The following is a 16,998-nucleotide window of genomic DNA, read 5'->3' as shown; positions in this document are numbered from 1 at the left end:
ACTTATGAAAGCAGCAAAATATAAATGAATGTATTAGATTCATAATTGTTACATATTTGCCGTAACTTATTTTTAAAATGTGTTGTTTAATTAAAATACACATCAAGATTGTTTACCTTATTTCTAATGCTAAAAAAAAACGAACTATAAGTTTAATTTATTTTAGTTAACTTAAATTTGGTGTTAAGTCTAATTTTTTAATGTTAAGACTAATTAAATAAAGTGTTAGCAATTAAAATAATACTTAGGGCATAGTGAAAATTCCTGGAATGGCTACTTAGAAAAAATAACTCGTCTCATCTTCTTCCTCGCGTTATCCCGGCATTTCGCCAAGGCTCATGAGAGCCTGGGGTCCGCTTGACAACTAATCCCATGATTTGACGTAGGCACTAGTTTTTACGAAAGCGACTGCCATCTGACCTTCCAACCCAGAGGGTAAACTAGGCCTTATTGGGATTAGTCCGGTTTCCTCACGATGTTTTCCTTCACCGAAAAGCGACTGGTAAATATCAAATGATATTTCGTACATAAGTTCCGAAAAACTCATTGGTACGAGCCGGGGTTTGAACCCGCGACCTCCAGATTGCAAGTCGCACGCTCTCACCGCTAGGCCACCAGCGCTTTTTAAAAAATAACTCGTCTCATATATCAGACTAAATAAATTTTCAGTATGGCCCACGTTCTTCACAGTTGAACCGAGATATGCGAATGCGACTTCGTTTTCGACAATACCTAAGTTGGGAGATTTTGCGCTTGACTTCAATTGTATTCATTATATTCATGGCGTAAGTTACATGTCAGCTTAATTATTTGCATTTTATCTCATTTTAATGATTACATAAAAATATTTTGATCTATAAACTTATCTATTGGGAACGTGTGAAGTGGGTGGCGCTGATCGTCACAAACACAGGTAATCTTATGGAATGTCCGACATTAGTACTAGCGGCAGCCGCTTGAACTAATTTTACTCCATAAGATTTAACTTAGAATTTCTGACAAAATGAGGGCAGCACCAGTCGTGCACATATCGAATTTATTTACTAAAATATTCCTTTAGCTTAACATATAAACATATTTATAGTTGGATATTTTACAGTAAATAATAATTAGTAGGTATAATGTTTGTCACAGTGAATTATGGGCTAAAAGCCTAAAATAAAAGATTATTTTTATTTATTTATTAATAAAATTATAAAAAAAAATCTTATTCATTATTGATTATTTATTTATTTAATCTTTCTTCTTAGGCTAGGTCATTTATAATATGAATATAAAAGTAAAATAAAGACGTTTAGCGTCACATGTAGGTAGAGATAGATAGGTTAGAAATGAAAGTTTAATGTAGAAAAAAAAATATTTAATATTAATTAAAATTAATAACAAGTTAGTTAGGGTCGTGAGTCCGTAAAAAAACATTCTAAAATATAAAAACACTTACAAAACAATACAAAAATTGATTGATTATTTTATTATTATTTATGGTTGACTGGTAGATAATGTATTTAGGCATTAAGTCCGCCATTGGTACATTTTATTTGTGTTTTGTGCAATAAAGTTTAAATAAATAAATAAAATTATATACCACCTTCATATTTATTTCTATTATATACATGCATGTCGACAATCAGGCCTGAATACTTGCACTAGTGAGTGCATTCTCGACCTTGCATTGTCCCAATGACAGCTGATATATCGGTCATAGCTTCTGGGTCAAATACTTTTGTAATACAGTAAAGTTGCTCAAAAAGTGCTACTTTTCGTAGCTGTTTAGCGTTCTCAAAGTTGGTTTTTGCGAACTATGTAAGTATTTAGTGCTTTTTACTTTTCCAGCTTTTTTAACACGTTCCCTGTGCATGCATCATATGTGTAGCATTTTAGAGTACATATGATACGTGCATGCACCACTAATGATGCACGACCCCGGATAAAAATTAAAGCACTGCCAAAATTTACACGTGTGAGCTAGGTCTTTTTAATTTGCATGCACATACTGGTTATGAACCTTTTGGCAAAAAACATGTTGCACGTGAGGACTCAATTTTTGGTTCCTAGGTACACAGGGAACGTGTTAAATTTAATTCCGGCCGTAATCGAAACGTCCACACCAGAGTTTGGATGTTCAAAATATTTATATGATTTTTCAAAAACCTGCAAAGGCATCACGTGATCACCTGTCATAAAAAAGTAAGCGCCCGTAACTCCGGCCCGGACACGGCCCGGTCTGACGTGGGGCAGCCTTAATTATGACGGATGAATGTCACCGTATTTAAAAATTTGTTTTTTCTTTGCAAATGTGATGAAAAACAGTGTTTTTAACACCGGGAGTAACTAAGAATATTGTAAGGTCGAGTCTTTAATTCCCTCTAACCTGCGGCTGTCGGGTATTATAGACCTCGCTTACAAAATCTTACACAATATCACCGAATAGCAACTGGTAAATATCAAATGATATTTCATAAATAAGTTCCGGAAAACTCATTGGTACGAGCCGGGATTTGAACCCGCGAGCTCCAGGTTGCAAGTCGCACGCTCTTACCTTTAAACCACTAGCGCTTCAAAGAGTACATTTATTATGTCATTTTTTTAACCGCCATAGAATTTTTCATCGATCTTGCTCGAGTCGCCGGCGGTACGAAAATACACGAAGTTTCGTCTAATTTATCAGACCGCGGCGAAATGAGCCCGATTTTGTATGTCTTATTTATCAGTCTACGGCGGTTAAACGGTTAAGCACAAACCGCTGTTTTTATGCCAACTTTAGTCCCATTACGAGCCGTCCCGCGTCGGACATAATTCAACTCGAACTCCCCAAATAGATTAAAATTATTTTGATGCATTATGACGTCCCTTATGGGCCGTTGATGAAATTTACTTTAACGTGTTACGGCATGTTTTGGTCAGGGGTGTTGCGAATATTCGCATCCGCATCCGCAATCGCGGAACTTCCGCATTATTTACAAAATAACAACAAAATAGGAGCTCCCTTTAACAGGCTAAGGGACAATTTGCCACATACGGCAATTCAAATAATATGTGTTCTATTTCCCATCCCCATATTGGGATACCCTCCTCCAATTGAGGGGGGATTTAAATCTTATCGGGGCAGAGGTGTACGGTTGGAGCCGGTATAGCTTTATTTGACGTTCATAAGCGCGTTGTAAATAATATTCCTACTTGAGTCAACTATTTTTTTACCTTTATTTATTTATTTTATTTATTTAAAACTTTATTGCACAAAAGAATAACTTAATGTACAAAAGGCGAACTTAATGCCATGAGGCATTACCTTTTTATCTTATCTATATTTTCGATCAGTAAGATTGACGTTAGATGTCATTTTTGGACTGTCAGCCTGGTAAAGGGTTAATGCGGATGCGGATGCCGAACAAGTCGGTGCAGGAACGTTTTAGCGGAGGCGTAAGTGCTAGGTAATTTCGTCATTACCTAAAACGAAATCATCTAGATCCTGAAATGTCGGCCAAGTTACTGATTATTAAAAATAACGCACTTATATTCTTGCTCAAATACTAAACGCGCGATTCGTTTTTATTTAATAAAAATTACTAAAATGTAATATTTGACGTTTTTTAAATACCTAATCTTGACATCCGCATCCACGGATGTGAGCCTTTAAATATCCGTATCCACATCCGCCTCCGCGGATGTCAAAAAATCTGCATCCGCAACATCCCTGGTTTTGGCTATGTTTATGGAAATATTGAACAGTTTTTTTATAAATCTCATAGTATTTTATACTTATTACCATGTTGTTGGTATAATTCTTTGTACAGTCAGCAGCAGATATGAATGAATGAACGTTGAATGAATGAACGTTTATTCACAAGAACATATGGTACAGTATATTTCGTAAGACATGCATAATTTTTCTAGCTATATACTTATACACGGTGTAACATGAGGAAACCGAATAATTTTAACAGCGTATTCCTGATCATATTTAGAGACAATACTGCCCTATAAACTTTTTTGAAAATCGCCTAGTTTCAGAGATAATTTTATAAAAAAAAAACAAGTTTTTATTGTTACATAGTGTAAAAGGCCTTTTTGATGGTGATGTTGCTCGTATGGGACGTAATCTAAAAGTAGGTTTTACGAAAAAAAAATGTAAAAATCAATTTTAAGTGACAAGTTTACCAACCAAATTTATTTATTTTATGTACTTACAAATACATTAAAAAAATGAACAAAAAAAATTTTTTTTTGGCGAAATTGACCTAAACTCATATAATTTTTTTTCCTTCTTTTGACCTCAGAAATGCGTGGTTAAAATTATTCGGTTTCCTCATATTACACCGTGTATACAACATGAAAAATATTTTACAACAAAATATGAAAATAAACCTAAACGATCTGGTTTGGTATGTTATTAATCTTAACTAAAAGGGAAAACCCGTTTCTAATTAAATTTGTACCTTATTCTATTGAAAATAAGGGTCTTAAAGACCTCCGCACAGTTAAAAACTATTTTAAATATTTTCCCTTGAAAAAACTTGGCACTGATTGACGTCCGAGGTTAAAAACCGATATAAAACGTGTAGCAAAAATCCCAAAAAATTCCAATATCCATAATTCCTGTCATTAATTCCCGAAGTCAGGGGTCTCATTACTGGAATGGCCACCAATGGCCAGCCCTAAGCGGTGCGGTCTAATCTAAATCTAACACATATATCCACGGCTCGATTCGGGAAGTGAATTAGAGATTAACTAGATACGATATAGTAGAGATATCTGACGTTCAACGGCAAAAGGTACCTTATGGTGGCTGGCGCCGCGATTCGGGAAAAGAATTAGAGATTCACTAGATACGAAATAGTTAAAATATATGACGTTCTACGGCAAAAGGTACCTTATGGCGGCTGGCGCTTACGCCGCATAGCGCCGCAATAATATTGGAGCGGCGTTAATAATAGCGTAAGCTCCAACGGCCATAAGGTACCTCTACCCGTGGGACGTCACATATCTTTACTATATCGTATCTAATTAATCTCTAATTAATTTCCCGAATCGCGCCGCCAGTCTCAATGCTTTGACCACAGATCTAGAATGACGGTGATGCTTAAAGGTTTTTGAAGTGTGCAAAAGCAGCCATCACCTATATAATTCATGAGTGCGAAAGAGCAGACAGAAAGAGAGACAGACCAATACACAAACGTGTCCACTTTTGAGCTTTAGCGGCCGCTAGGAAGCACCAATATCTACCAGCCGGCGTATTATGGAATATGGACGGCTTTATCCATCTTTATCCACGGGATAAAATAACTGTCACTTTTTAACACCGTGGGATAGAAAGTGACGGATACCGTTTTATCACGCTGTCACGTAGACAAGAACGACCATCATATCCGTACTGGTGTAACGTTGCACGTTACTATATGTAGGTAATTGAACTAAACATACTCTTAAACTCAACTAACACTTAAAATAATAAATAAATAAGAACTGTAATCATAGGCTTAGAATGTAGATTTAACCAAATCAATACATTAAATTACGAAATGAACGTAACGTTTCTGTGCGCGAGTGTACTTTCGGCCGAACAACGTTGTCAGCAGATTTGCCCTACTTATACGACCGGCCATCACTCAGCGCCCGACTCTCCTTCCAATCGCTTAAGAGAACGGCTGTGCCGGCTGCGTTCACGAGCCTCGCGCCGTGACCCTGCACGCGCCGGACGGTCCTCGTTTTATTTAAAATTTTAATTGTCATATTGAGAAAAAGTTTAAATCAGTAAAAGTAAGAAAATAACATAAGTAATTATGCTATTGCATAAATCAAAACGTAATTAAGTTCCGTCTTGCACCCCGAGTAAAGGGTAGGTGTTGAAACGTTATTAGATTTAAGAGTGTGCTGGCTTATAGTGCTAATATGCTTAAAATAGTGTTAATTGTATCTCATTTCATGCTTAGAGTCTTGCAATTTCTTTTATCCGCCGAGTCATCGCTTGTTAACCGCTACGGCGTAACTGTAAAGTCCCGTTACAAAATGGCTGCCCATACATTTGGCCCAACCTTAAATTCCGCTAAATCATCTTGTAGTTTAGATTAATAGAGCTTAGTACTCCAAACTATTAGATAGATTTTAGTATTTTTAACGGTATTCCAATTTATATTCTTGCCTCTTTGTTTTGCACCTGCTGTAACTCCGTTCTGATAATGAACACCCACCAGCTGCTTTCTGCTCCCTACCGCCTAGCTTAGCGACATCAATGGGGTTCAATCTGAGCGGCTATTTTATACGTGTGCTTAAGGATGGACATAATAAATTCCAGGGTGCAAGTTCCGGACTCAGAACCTGGGCGGCGGCGCGGTATTTTGCTCCCGGCCGGCCGCAGAGTACCCCAGGACGCAGAGGCCTCCGTCCACTCCAGCACCAGCGGGTCACGGCACCTTCCCACTGTTCCCCATCAACCCGGAGCGGTCCAGCGACGCGACCAGCTAGCGCGACAGGGGAGTACCGTCCATGCCACGGAACCAGACGGCCATTTTTTTTAAATCATAACGGACCTTTACCACGGCCCTCGCTCGGCAAAATTGGATAGTTTTTTTTTAATAGTAAATTATTTATTTGTAAGCAACTGGGTGTTTTCCTTGACCACCCAGCCCTAACCGCTTCACTGGTTAGCGGACTAGAAAATACGAAAAGCTCTATTCAGAAGATATTATAAAGAGATTAGGTTTAGGATTGGAATATAGTGTTAGAAGCAAATAAATAATCAATCGCAATCAAATATTCTTTTCACCACACCAGCTCGGAAAGGCTTACTTTGCACTCCAAAAACTGAAGTTGCATTTTATTCACATGTGAGGCAAAGTAAGCAAATGAAATTTTTTTGTTGTTTTCTTATGTTTGCTGGTAGAATTGACTTTGAAATGATGATTTTGGATGATAAATATTTAATAACATTCATTTGGTATGATTTTGTTTGATATTTTACATTTAATATTTGCTTCGGGTTGTTGTGGTGAAAAATTTTGTGTTTCACACGGGGGCAAATTTTGTTTAATCCGCGTGCTTTGAAACCCTCGCAACGCTCAAGATTCCATTTTTCGAATCACTTGCTACGCTCGTGGTTCAATTTTGGAATCTTTCGCTTGCTCGGGTATCAATATTAGCACGAGCGGTTAAACAACAACTTTGCCCCCTTGTAAAACAAATAACTATTATGAACTTAATCTAGACACGCGGCAGCGTGTCAAGCCAAGTTCAAGCAAAGGAACTGGCTAGCCAGCGCCGAGTGTAATATTACACGAACCACTTGGTGCCACTTTTGACCCTTCTATAACTCAAAACATCTTTGACGTAAACACATAAAACTACGTGTGTTTAATTATATCCATAAGAATATCTAGAAGCCCAAATTTCATGAAGCTAGCTCAAACGGTTATAAAGGTATGAAGGTCAAAAAGTCGTAAATTTTAAGACTGACTTATGACTTATAGTACCTAAACCTTACCTACTTCCAGATGACCTAGAAGGATGAAATTTGGAATCCAGCTTGGTTATTGTGTGTAACCGTAGGAAAAAATCTAAAAATAAAATAAAGTTAAAAAATAGGGGGGGTCCCCATACAAAAAAACCACTTTTTATTGGGACTGACATAATATATAAGTACCTAAACCTAACCTACTTCCAGATGACCTAGAAGGATGAAATTTGGAATCCAGCTCGGTTATTGCGTGTAACCGTAGGAAAAAATCTAAAAATAAAATAAAGTTTAAAAATAGGGGGGGTCCCCATACAAAAAAAAACATTTTTTATTGGGACTGATATAAGTACCTAAACCTAACCTACTTCCAGATGACCTAGAAGGATGAAATTTGGAATCCAGCTCGGTTATTGTGTGTAAGCGTAGGAAAAAATCTAAAAATAAAAAAAAGTAAAAAAATAGGGGGGGTCCCCATACAAAAAAATATTTTTTTATTGTAGCGTTTGAACCGTTACAAGCAGATATTTGAAACTACCCCAATATATGTATTATTATATTTGCTATATTAAAATAAAGTTTAGTCAAAAAATAAGTGGTGTCCCCATACAAAAAACTTTTAATACGCTCTAAACAACCGGCAACCGGTGTGTCGTCGGCGGCGCGCGGTACCACATAATTATACAAAGAACAGAAGTAAAAACCATACAGCGGAAACACAAGAAAAAACATTAAATCTCAATACCTGCCTAGTTTTCTTTACAAAAAGTATTGATATCCCACCAAAAACATAAATGTAAAAAAGGAGAGCCAAGTTCAATACAAAAATTATGCTTGGCTGTGGGGCTCGCCGCAAAAAGAATGGAGATCTAAATGAGTGCCACTGCCAAGTTCTATGCAAAATCCAAATATGTATTTATAGGAACAAAATAACATTATAAACCAGTATTAAACTCTATTTCCTTGCTTTATTGGATACCTATAACAATTGCTGTTATTTAAAAAAATGTGAGATCTTAAAGTAGGTTAGATTTGGCTTGGCCAGGTTTTATCAGAATTACAATATATATAAAATTATTGACATAATGAAAACTGGCCAAGTCAAATCTAACCTACTTTAAGATCTCACATTTTTTTTAAATAACAGCAATTGTTATAGGTATCCAATAAAGCAAAGAAATAGAGTTTAATACTTGTTTATAATGTTATTTTGTTCCTATAAATACATATTTGGATTTTGCATAGAACTTGGCAGTGGCACTCATTTAGATCTCCATTCTTTTTGCGGCGAGCCCCACAGCCAAGCATAATTTTTGTATTGAACTTGGCTCTCCTGTTTTACATTTATGTTTTTGGTTACTATTCAATGGAAGTACCTATTGAACAATGTGATATCAACATCATCCATCATCATCATCATATTAGCGTGGCGATGAACGGCACACGGCAGTGTGTAGTGAATGCTTGTGAGGCGAGGCGAGGCGAGGCGAGGCGAGGCGAGGCGATGGATGCTAAGGTGCTCAATTGTTCCAATATAATTTATTTGTTACTAAATTGTTGTTTTAATTTGTTGTTGTTAGTCTAAGTTTCGTAACGCATTGGTTATATTATATTTTTGACAATAAATTAACTTATTCCTATTTTAGTCACACTTTTGATAGGTATTTGACAGGCATCAATCTTGTATATTGTAGATCTGTGAGGATGGAGAGGATTAGCTGGACGGAAAGGAACCGAATGAAGAATTCCTGAGTATGATAGGAGAAAAGCGATGCTTGTTAAATGCAATAAGAAATAGGAGAGGCATGATGTTAGGACACCTTATACGGTATGATAACTTTTTCCTAAACATCCTGGAAGGCAGGATTGAAAATACAAGAGAAGAAGGGAGGCCTATAATCACTTATCTCAGCCAAATAAAAAATAATGCGTCGTATGTGGAAATTAAAAGACTGGCACAAGAAAGAAATGATTGGCGATTGCTCCACCGACAAGAGCAAAGCTCTTAAGTTATGATGATGATGATGATGTAGATCTGTGGCGTGGACTGATGGCTGGTGGGTACTCGACAAAGTTTTCGGTGAAAATATTGGAGCTATTTATATCGGCCGTGGTCCAAACGATATTAGGTAGCGGAAAAAAGTAATTATGGAAAATCATCATCACAGGCCTTTCCGTCTATTGCAGACGATTTATACATTGCTGTGCAGACACCGGGTTTGGTGACTGTGGAGGCCGATGCGTGAGCGGCATGACCTCCCACATTTTTGGCAGAGAAAGCTCATGCCATCCGAGCTTCCAGTCCCGGTTTGCTTTCTGCGACACCTTCTGCTATCTAAAGCATTAAAACAGGCTTGGTCGCATAGCCTTCTCCCCTCCACAACACGCTTGCGCCATCCATCACGGTCTTCAGCTAAGGCTTCCCAGGCATGGTGGTCGATTTTAAATGCAGACATGTCTCGCTTAACACAGTCTTTAAAAAAAAAACTTGGAAAATAATACTTCTTATATTTGAACACTTTCTACTATTTAATATTTGGACAAAAAAACACATTTAAGGCTAATTTAAATGGCAGCGGATTGTGGTCGTATTTACTCCATATTTTCCTTAAACCGTTTCGTTTAGCAAAATTGAGAAGAATTCAACTATATTCAATTTAAACTTAAGAGTTTCATAGTGGCGTTTTAGCATCGAACATTGTTTTAAGTCAAATATTTAACTTCCATAGTCTCTGAAGTATAACTTGCGCCATAAAGGCCTAGGGAAAAGGTTCAGCAATATCGCAAGAATGCATTCGATCACGGGGTTATGTTTCACAAATACCGCGTGTGGCCTGTAGTTTCTTAAATAGCATAAAGTCACACCTCTAAAGGAAAAAAACCGGCCAATTGCGAGTCGGTCTCGCGTTTCTAGGGTTCCGTATATAAGTCCGACTCACGCTTGACTGCACTTTTCTAATAGGTTTTCCTGTCATCTATAGATAAACAACTATTTTGTATATTTTTTTCAAAATTTTAGACCCAGTAGTTTCGGAGATAAAGGGGGGGGTGGTTATTTTTGGTTATTTTTTGGCTATTTTCTTAAATAACTTCGAACCTATGTATTTTAAAATTATAAAAAAATATGTCAATCTTTGGGTCACTAATTTACATATGTGTACCAAATTTCAACTTAATTGGTCCAGTAGTTTCCGAGAAAATAGGCTGCGACAGACGGACAGACAGGCAGACACACGAGTGATCCTATAAGGATTCCGTTTTTCCTTTTGAGGTACGGAACCCTAAAAATGATAAATTTTAAGTTCTGTTCTATTTTGTTAATTTCAAGTGTAGCTACATTCTAGGGCGTAAATTTAGCAAATTCCTACCAGTATTCTAATTAACTCCGTTTTCAATCACTTTTTTGGGTGTCATCTATTGGGCATTAGCATGTCGAGCACAAGTACCAACACCTTATTCATTTAAAGATACAAACTTTCGGAAGGAGACACCCAGTAGTTGCGAACGCCCGATTAAAATATGAAAGGGTCCCCACGTCCGCAGATTTGCATAATTGTACACGTACCAGTATAAATTTTATGCACGTGACCTGTTTACTGAGTAAATAAAACAATAACAACGGGTTAATGATATAGAAGTGTCTTGGAACGTACGTTCCGGTTAATGGGAACCTTTTGGGGATGTGGTGGAAATAGGAAAGAGGTAAATTGGTGCCATATCCACATATCGGCGCGATTCGGGAAATGAATTATAGATTCATTAGATATGAGATAGTAAAGATATGTGACGTTCCACGGAAAAAGATACCATTGTTCCGGCTGAATATTGGAGCGGTGTTAATAATAGCGTCAGCGCCACCCGACATAAGGTACCTTTTGCCGTGGAACGTCTCATATCTAGTGAATCTCTAATTCATTTCCCGAATCGAGCCGTAAGTCTATTTAGAGTAGTAGAGAACAGATGTAGTGCATAATTGTTTTCCATCGTATTTTCTCGGAAACGTTCGTATTTGTCATGCTACTTCAGTCAACGTCAGTACTTTTTGTACCGAGACTGACTGAAATAGCAAGACACGTTCGTAAGTTTCCGTGAAAATACGATGGAAAATAATTATGCACTACATATGTAAGTTAGTTTTTGCGTATCGCATTTTCACGGATGATTTACAGCAATACTGTTTTAAATGGAACGTTAGCTAATATGTAGACGTAATTCAAGCCAGGTAATTTAAGAAAACAAATAGCTCCTGAATAGTAATTTGACAGGCAATTTGTCAAACCTCCCGCGACACTCATATCATAGAGAAATAAGAATAAGTAAGCATAGAGTGATATAGACCAACCGCTTAACAAAGTAGAGCAAGAGCAACCTAAGCCCAAAAATTAAAGTAGCTACTCAAAAATGAAATTCTGGGTTCGCAATCCAACTCCCCCCGCGAAACCTACTCACCCCGTTTTACGGTACGTTATAGTTTAGATATCAACTAGTTCTCTTTTACAGCGCAATTCGGGCAACCACCGCTTAACTGAGTCCTCGCCTGCGCGGTGCGGGGGCGACGGGGCGGGACGACTAAGGGGGGCGGGGAGGGTGCGGGCGGCAGACGTACGGCGCCCGCACCCTCCCCGCCACCCTTAGTCGTCCCGCCGGTTTACCCTTGAATTGCCGACAGACATTTCATCGAATGTTATTTCGAAGACAACGTTTCAAGTATTTTCATTTCATCGACAAGTCATTGCGTCGAAGAATTGATACTAGTAAATTTAAATCTAGGACTTTTAATTGGCACTCGAGTTATTTCGTATATAGTTTATATCGTGGTATTTCTTTACGGGTTTTCTTATTTCATTTTGGATTGCATTTAATACAATTTATTACGCATACAATTATTTCAAAATGTAATATTTGACTTTGATAGCCGTGCGTTTGTGTGTGGGGTCGCAGTTCTAACCTAACCTAAACCTACTTTGAAAGACGTTCGTTTCTGTGTGGGGTCGCAGTTCTAACCTAACCTAAACCTACTTTGATAGCCGTTCGTGTCTGTGTGGAGTCGCAGTTTTAACCTAACCTAAACCTACTTTAAAAGCCGTTCGTTTTTGTGTGGGGTCGCAGTTCTAACCTAACATAAACCTACTTTGAAAGCCGTTCGTTTTTGTGTGGGGTCGCAGTTCTAACCTAACCTAAACCCACTTTGAAGCCGTTCGTTTCTGTGTGGGGTCGCAGTTCTAACCTAACCTAAACCCACTTTGAAAGCCGTTCGTTTCTGTGTGGGGTCGCAGTTCTAACCTAACCTAAACCTACTTTTAAAGCCGTTCGTTTCTGTGTGGGGTCGCAGTTCTAACCTAACCTAAACCCACTTTGAAGCCGTTCGTTTCTGTGTGGGGTCGCAGTTCTAACCTAACCTAAACCCACTTTGAAAGCCGTTCGTTTCTGTGTGGGCTCGCAGTTCTTACCTAACCTAAACCCACTTTGAAGCCGTTCGTTTCTGTGTGGGGTCGCAGTTCTAACCTAACCTAAACCCACTTTGAAAGCCGTTCGTTTCTGTGTGGGGTCGCAGTTCTAACCTAACCTAAACCTACTTTTAAAGCCGTTCGTTTCTGTGTGGGGTCGCAGTTCTAACCTAACATAAACCTACTTTGAAAGCCGTTCGTTTCTGTGTGGGCTCAGTTCTAACCTAACCTAAACCCACTTTGAAGCCGTTCGTTTCTGTGTGGGGTCGCAGTTCTAACCTAACCTAAACCCACTTTGAAAGCCGTTCATTTCTGTGTGGGGTCGCAGTTCTAACCTAACCTAAACCTACTTTTAAAGCCGTTCGTTTCTGTGTGGGGTTGCAGTTCTAACCTAACCTAAACCGACTTAGATAGCCGTTCGTTTCTGTGTGGGGTCGCATTTCTAACCTAACCTAAACCTAAAATTGTTACACCAGAAAAATGTATAAATGAGTAGTACGACATATAAAAATGTATTAAAGCAATACGTCGAACAAATGAATTGCAATGTTTAGTAGTTGTGCCAATTAAAATAATTTGAAACGAATCAGCGATCAAGTAATATTCGTTGAATAGTATTTCTACGCAGTAAGAAAAATTTAAATAAATAGTATATGAAACAAAATAACGCTAAACAATATTACTAGTACTAACCTTTCGATGAATCGTTGTCGATGAAATAATATTCGATGAAAAGTTTGTCGGGAAAACAAGGGTACACCCGTCCCGCCCCGTCGCCCCCGTACCGCGCAGGCGAGGACTCAGTTAACCTCTAGCCGCCCAGAGACCTATAAAAAGGTCACCTGTTCCTTTCTAATTTGAACTTTGTCTTGACAAAATAAAATTTAATTTTGCTTGGCAAGGTTCGACGTATGGGCGGCTAGAGGTTAAGCGGTCGGTCTATACTCCATACATCAGTTTTATTACAAAAACGACTATTATTTTCGTAGTCGACATCTAGCGACAAGTAGCGGAATTATCAGTACTGCTACTCAAAAATAGATGTCGCTAGGAACGGAAAGTCTAAAGGTGACAGTCCATTTCCAACGACAGCTGCATTACTGCTCATTTTACTATGGAAATTGACAATAACACCGACGCATTCAGTGCCAGTAATGCAGCTACGGTCAGAAATGGAATGATACTAGGGAATGCATATCGGTTATTTTTTGTATGGGAATAATCGGTTTTTAACCGAAACCGCGGTTATTTCCATACAAAAAATAAACGATTTGCATTCCCTAAATGTTGCCATAAAGCTCAACAATTTTCAGCTAATATTAACCTATTAACTCACATTATAGACGGGTCTACCGCGAATTATATTCAATTACCTTGATTTTAATATCAACCTAAGCTAAACTCTATATTCAACTCCTTCTGCTTGTAATATAATATTAGTTGTCGTCAGTGGCGACACACGTGGCATCTAGTGTCGAGTAGTAGTACTGATAATTCCACTACTTGAGGGTTAGAAGTCGACTAAAAAAAGAATAGTCGTTTTGGTAATAAAACCAGGCGTGGCTCACTCCGCGATTTCGTCGCTTTGCTACAGGTATCTAAATGTACATCCGTTCCACACCAATTTTGGTGGCTATCCATAAGCCGTGCGTGGCGCTGACGCCACCTAGCGGCCATATCTGTCCTGATCGTAACAGACGCGTTTTGTTAGAGAGTGACTCGTCTGTAACTCATCATTCGCTTGCCCTTATCCCATTCATTTGGGGTCGGCGCAGCATGTCTTTTTCTTCCATACCTCTCTCTCGCCCGTCATCTCATAATTCACTTGCGTTCGCTTCATATCATCTCTCACACAGTCCATCCACCCTTTCCTCGGTCTTCCTCTCCCATTACTTCCCTCCACATCTTCTGAGTGAGTGAGTGAGTCTTCTGTAACTAGTAATATTATTTATTCTGTGACAAAACTGATGGATGAAGTGAGCACTCTATACTTACTTATTTAATGCTCATATTAACACACATAAATATGAAACGTATCATTTGTCAAGAAGTCGAAAGGTCCCACAGCACAGAAAGGGTTTCTTGATAGTAAGGGGTTGTGCACAAATCACGCGAGGTATTTTTGGCTACTTTTTGACCCCCCCTCCCCCTTGGTGATATTTGGTGATGTTTTTGGCTACCCTCCTCCCACGCAACCGCACGTGTATTTTTTTGATTTTTTTTTTATTCGACCTAATTTTAAGATAAATAGTGTTGTGTTAGAAAATATTGTTTATTTTTCTATTTTCGTTAAATACATTCGCTATTTTGAAGTGCAGAGTGAAGATTTATGTTTAACGAAACCGAGAAAAGGTATTTTAGTCATGTGGTTGATTTTTTTTTCTTAGTTTTGTTTACTGTAGAAAAATACACGTGAGGTTTCCTTATACCTCCCCCAACGTGATCTATCGTGAGTTTTTCGTGACCCCCCCTCCCCCCATCGAACCTCGCGTGATTTGTGCACGACCCCTAACGCGCAAAATGTAAAGCTCCTTTGGTGAGAATAGTGCGTCATTATACGTCACGTGTGACGTTTTCACGTGGAGTTTCGAAAACAAAGCGTTGGATGTGTTAATAAGGGCCCCCCCACATCTAGCGTCTTTCGAGCGTCGGCGTCTACAACTCTATGGCCGCTGCTCGACGCAACGTCGACGCAACTGCGCAGCGACGTCATTTTCCATAGCGCTGACCAGACGCCGACGCTCGAAAGATGCTAGATGTGGGGGGCCCTAAATAGCACATCCAACACAAAACACACACATAACACTTGTCGTGTATTGTTCTTTTGTTGTGTTTTAGTTTGTTATATTTATTTGCGTATTTATTTTTGCGGTGGGAGGGCGGGAACATTAATTGCATGTAAAAAATACGCAAGTAAGTATAACGGGTTAGCACTGATTGACTAGCACGTTATCGTTTCGCGGATTAGCAAAGTAATACATTTTGGTTTTAATTAATATGGATTTCCGCAAAGTAACGCCATTTATCTAGTACACAAGCGCTGATGGCCTAGCGGTAAGAGCGTGCGACTTTCAATCCGGAGGTCGCGGGTTCAAACCCCGGCTCGTACCAATGAGTTTTTCGGAACTTATGTACGAAATATCATTGGATATTTGCCAGTCGCTTTTCGGTGAAGGAAAACATCGTGAGGAAACCGGACTAATCCCAATAAGACCTAGTTTCCCCTCTGGGTTGGAAGGTCAGATGGCAGTCGCTTTCGTAAAAACTAGTGCCTACGTCAAATCTTGGGATTAGTTGTCGAGCGGACCCCAGGCTCCCATGAGCCGTGGCAAAAATGCCGGGATAACGCCAGGAAGAAGAAGAACGCCATTAATCTATTCACTATGTGTTAATTTCCCATTTTAGATTTTTTGCAAGTTTTTCCTTAATTTGCATTGCACATTTTATGTACTCTGTAACTATGTATGTATGTACGGGTCAAATCTTGCAAGTAGGTGGCCACTGACGAGCCTTCCAACAGTCCAAATAGCGTAGCTGCAATCCAAAATCGGTCCGTGAATGTCAAAAACGAACAATGTTTAATATTAGAATGCCGTCCATTTGGATGAATCCATTGTAACGGCATCCACTTGGAAGGCTCGTCAGTGGCCTGCTTTAGATTTGACCCATTTCCCGGTTTCCGGTGAAGCTGAAAATTTGCATAGTTATGTGTAACTCAGGTGAAAATGCAATATTATGGTACCATGGAGCTGATCTGAAGATGGAGACAGGAGATTGCATACAAAAACGGTGATAAAACAACGCAACCTAATTGTATTTGGGATTTTTAGAATTGTCTCGAGGAGTATTAGTTTTCTGTGGAAAAAAAGTACAGTCAGCGATAAAAACTTGTACCAAAAATGAAATATTTTCCAAAAACTTTTTTTTTTATGTAATAGTCAGCAAACGAGCAGACGAGCCGCCTGATGGGAAGTGATGGGAAATCTTATACATAATCTATTTTTATTTCGGCATTTTCTACAAAAGAAAAGTGTATTAAAAAGCGCTAACAAAGTAAGACTCGTTAAAAATCCCTACTGCCATAATCACAAAAAGTTTTAAATC

The sequence above is a fragment of the Cydia fagiglandana genome, chromosome 23 (assembly GCF_963556715.1).
Source record: "Cydia fagiglandana chromosome 23, ilCydFagi1.1, whole genome shotgun sequence".
Taxonomy (NCBI): domain Eukaryota; kingdom Metazoa; phylum Arthropoda; class Insecta; order Lepidoptera; family Tortricidae; genus Cydia; species Cydia fagiglandana.
Note: the sequence above shows the minus strand (reverse complement) of the source record.